Raw genomic sequence first — 4,805 nt, forward strand, 5'->3', positions numbered from 1 at the left:
AACCATAAAAACCTGAATACTTTATATCCAGCCTCCTTAATGCCTGTAGAATCCTCTCCAGACTTAGCTCATTCTTGTTCAGAGATTATTAATCTTACCTATTCCAGCCGGGCTGATTTGTTAGATCAGCCCTTATATCATCCTATGAGGAGTGGTTCACTGATGGGAGCAGTTTCGTACAGAATGGGAAATGAAAGGTGGGAGATGCAGTACTTAAGTTTCTACAGTGCCACTGAGGCACCACCTCTTTCACCCTCGACCTCAGCCCAGAAGGCGGAGATTATAGCTCTTACTTAAGCTCTCATCCTAGGACAAGAAAAGAGAATTAATATTTATATGGATTCCAAATATGTCTTTCTTGTTTTACATGCTCATGTTGTCATCTGCAAAGAAAGAGAGCTCCTTACTGCAAGGAACTCCCCCATTAAGCACAGACAGGAAATCTTAAATCTGTTAGAAGCAGTTAGACTCCCTAAGCAGGTAGCAGTAATGCATTGAAGGGGTCACCAGGAGGATATGTCCCCTATTACTAAAGGGAACAGCAAGGCAGACCAAGAGGCTAGGAAGGCAGCTCAGGGGCCAATAGCAGAATTAGCATTGTTCCTGTCTATAGACAACACTAACTTGAAGCCTGATTATACAGCTGAGGAGAAATCTTGGATTATATTGGCCAGAAACTTCTTCCCCAGGCCTCTCAATGGAAGGTATAAGGCATAGAAATACAATTTTAGTGAAGATTCGAAGGACCAAGATTTTCCTTCACACTGCAGATTCTTCTCCCTACCTGATACCTCCAGAATTTGGCATTCTGGAAGAGTAAGTGATGATATAAGGTTTCTTTGCATAAAACCAATGAAATCAGCTGCTGATAGTAGTCTTATTAACCAAGACTTTGACTGGAATGTCATGCCTAAAGGAGGCATGCCTGGGCTCTGGTTGTTACCAGAAAGCCCTGAGGAACTGGGATTGACCTTTGAAGCTAGTTGGTTGGTTGGTTTGTGCAGTTTGTGGCAGTCTTTCCAGGGAAGGAAGGAACAAAGGTTGCTTTTCTGAAAGAGGGCTAAAAAGAACCTTAAGGCAAAATGGAAAACCTCAAGGACTTGAGAGAATCAGGTAATACAGGTGAAGCCAGATAGCAGTTGTGTGGCTGAGCTTCTGTGCCCTGAACAGCGGACTAAAGAGTCATTCTAAAGGTTCCTCATGTAAGTCCAAGCAAAGCAGTTAAAGATCATATATGATTAATTGCTGTTCTTGTGTTTATGAAAACAAACAGGCAAAATTAAAACTGGACTTAATACGGTCCTTTAATGACAATGAGGGTAATTTTAGGGAGAAAAATTGTGATTCAAGGAAAATTACAATGCTCAGTAATAGACATTAGGCTACTGCAGCTAATGGTCTTCAAAGTTTATTTTCATCTCAAAGTTGAAACTGGATTTGTAGCATTATCAAAAATGCTCAATTTATAGGCAAGAAGAATCTGTCAAATTGCTGCTGTTAAATGTCACTCAAGAAAAGGCCTTGCAACTGGATATCTTCCCAAAAGACAGCCTTACAGACTCAGAGACTGGCTTGTAGGTTGTGTGAATTAATCATTTTGCACAAGTTTGATCATTGCAGGTTTGCCTGTCCTCCTGATGAGCCACCATACTCAGTCCAGCCAGGGGACCAAGTTTTACTAAAAATCTGGAAAACTCAAGGCCCTGACCAGCAGCAGGCTGAATAATAGACTGGTCTCTATGACGTCCTGTGGACAATGCATTTTTCCATGAAGCTGATGGGAATCAAGCCCTGGATCCACCACACAGCACAGTTATTAATTATACTGCTATTATTACTATTTGGACACATAATAATCAACTTACTAACTAAATTTATCTCTTCCAGAATATGGGCTATAAAGCTACAAATGATCATTATGAATAACTATTGACCTCTGGGACAGGAAGCTCTGGACATCTATCACAGGCCAATAGAAAGACACTTCCCTCCACCTCTTATGTCTAATAGTTAGCAAACAGATGAATCCCAGAGAAGGCTCAATGTCCCTTTCAGCAGGAAGCAGCCAGAGCAGTCATCACCCAAAAATCCCCCATATTTGGGTTCTGCATGCTTGAGGGGAATGATGGGTAGGATAGTTAGTGAACCAATGCAGAGAGGAGGAGACAGACACATCTCACCTGTGTCTCCAAGCAGTCCTGAGCCCAAAGTCCTCAAAGATTTGGGTCCCTTTTACTTGAGGAGGGAATATTATAGTCAAATGAGTAGCAGAGGGAAATATGTCTCACCCCCCCTAATTCAGCAGTCCTGGGCCTGGTCCCAATTTGCCAGGTGTCCCAACATCATGAAAAACACTATGTTAGCATGAGAAGAGGAAAGCCCGTGGGATTCTATGTGTCCTTTCCACTATCTTGGAGGGAAAGCTTTTGAAACTGTGTTTACACTCCAAGGCCCAAAAGATGGGAAAGGGTCCACAGAGCCTAAAGGAAGAAGCCCATAAACACCTTTGGGAATCCATGCCCCAGTCTTGGAAAGCTGGCACCACATTTACCTGTCAATCAATATGCTACTTCTTCATCTTCCCCCATTCACCTTCCCCCAGCCCATCAACTATATAAGTCCTCAGAACAAAGGACTGGGGGCTACTGCTGGCCACTGGGCCTCCAGCCACACCCTGGCCTTTGGCCACCCTTGCTTTTGCTCTCCCATTCACTAATAAATTTCTCGTGCATTCTAATGGGCTCACTGATCTGTAATTCTTTACTGCATTGGCGAGAAGAACCAAGGTTTCACTTATAACACTGGTATTTAACATTATGCAAAAGCATGTTTATAGACCTATAGAGATAAGTTATATACAAATGTGTTTTATACAAATAACACATAATTATAATTGCTAATGGTATTAGTTCCTTTTTACTGATATAACAAATTCCCACAAGCTTAGGGTAGATTAGAAAGAAACCTAACATTGGCCTCACTGGACTAAAATCAAGGTAGTCACAAGGCTATATGCCTTTCTGGGTTTCTAGGGGAGAATTTCTTTCCTGTCACTTTCCAGGTTCTCAGGGTATTCTGCATTTCTTGGGCTGTGGCTCCTTTTTCCACCTTCAGAGCCAGCAATGGTGACACATCACACTGTCACATTACTCTGACCTCCACTGCCATTTTCTTCCTCTACTTTTAAGGACCCTGGTGATTACATGGAGTCCACCTAGACGACCCAGGAAAAATTCTTATCAACCAATTAGCATTGTAACTCCATATGCATCCTTGATTTCTCTTTGCCCTGTAACTTTGCAAATTCACAGTTCTGGACATTAGAACATGGGTACATTGGAGTAGCCATTTTTCTGACTACATACTAATCATAGCTTTATATTTCCTTTCCTCTCCTCTCCTCTTCTTTTTTTCCTTTCTTTTTTGGTGCACTGTTCCTGGAAGTATTGCAATACTGAGTTGATGGGTGGAGTGGATGGAATGAGCTCCTATTCCATCTCTCAGATCTACAAATCCATTTAATATATTGTCCTGAAATAGTGGATGTAACAGATATTAAACTGATAAGAACAGATCTTAGCCAAAAAGCTGAGAAGCAATCATCATAGCTTTTTCTAGTTTAGCTCAAAAATTTTTATACTTATTGCCTGGCTCCTCCCATTTAATTTAATTAGAGCAAACACTTGCCATCACATATTTAAAAAATAGAGCAACAAAGGAGAAGAAATTATTATAAACAAACTATTGAGGTTTAAGCCAAATAGTCTTTCATGGGAAGATTATATCATTTAATAATATTGTCAAAGAAATGTGATTTTGACATGGAATTTGTTCCAGAAACAAGTTTGCAGGACAGTATCAACCTAGAACATTAAGTAATATTTAAACTTATTTATTCTTTGGCCAGTTTATGTGCTTCTCTGTGTGCTAATTTCGTTGACACAACAGTAGTAACAACAATTAGCTGAGCGCCTATGTTGTGCCAAGCTCAGCTGTGTTCTAATGCATGATTTATTGAAGCTTGCCTGGCATTTAAAAGAGGTGTTACTGTCTTCTTACAGAACATAGAACTGAGGCTTAGAGTGACTTGTTTGCCCTGAGAAGAGACAGGGTGGGCATTTGAAATGAAACAAGAAAACCTAAGAAGTTTAAAATACTCTCCATGGGGATCCCAGAAAGACAGTAGCAGAAACATCTCTGAAATTCACAAGTTTCCAATTCAATCCAGTCATTTTGTCAGTAACCAGGCAAAAGGTCAAAATTATGCTAATTAAGGGTTTTTTTTTTTTGTTTTTTTTTTTTTTTAAGGCCCCTTCTGCTTGGGAGAACTTCTGTCTTCATAAATAAGCAGTTTGGGAAAAACCCATTTTCAGTGGTCATGTCTCCTGTGTTCTTCATTTAGAGAGAGCATCCAATTCCAGAAATATTTTTGTCATCAATAAAGTCACCTTAGAGACTTCTGGCCAAGATGGAGGCCTAGACAAACACGCTGCATCTCTCTCAACAACTAAGAAGGAATACAACTACCTCAAAACTAGAGACAACAAAAGTTCCAGAATATTGAGCTTCATGGAAGTCCAACACAAAAAAATATAAAGAAGAAATACTCATCCAGACAGGTAGGAGGGGCAGAGCCAGAGCAGAGAGGATGCGGTGTGGTGGCCGCAGCGGTGGTAGCAGCAGGCTGGAGGAGAGCGCAGTCTCACATTCTAAAAAGTCAGGAGGAACATCTGGGGAGTGCTCCCAGCACCAGACCAGACTGCACAGCTCATGGTCCCAGCGCCAGGGAAAATAAAGCCTCATTG

The 4,805-nt window shown here is 41.0% G+C and overlaps 1 pseudogene; it reads right to left on the bottom strand.

Moving 5' to 3' along the window:
* Positions 1 to 3,421: 3,421 nt before the first annotated feature.
* On the bottom strand, positions 3,422 to 3,600 carry LOC150000597 (U2 spliceosomal RNA; annotated as a pseudogene).
* Between the last annotated feature and the right edge of the window lie 1,205 nt (positions 3,601 to 4,805).

The sequence above is a fragment of the Furipterus horrens genome, unplaced genomic scaffold (assembly GCF_987537825.1).
Source record: "Furipterus horrens unplaced genomic scaffold, mFurHor1.1.pri manual_scaffold_10, whole genome shotgun sequence".
In the NCBI taxonomy this organism is placed as follows: domain Eukaryota; kingdom Metazoa; phylum Chordata; class Mammalia; order Chiroptera; family Furipteridae; genus Furipterus; species Furipterus horrens.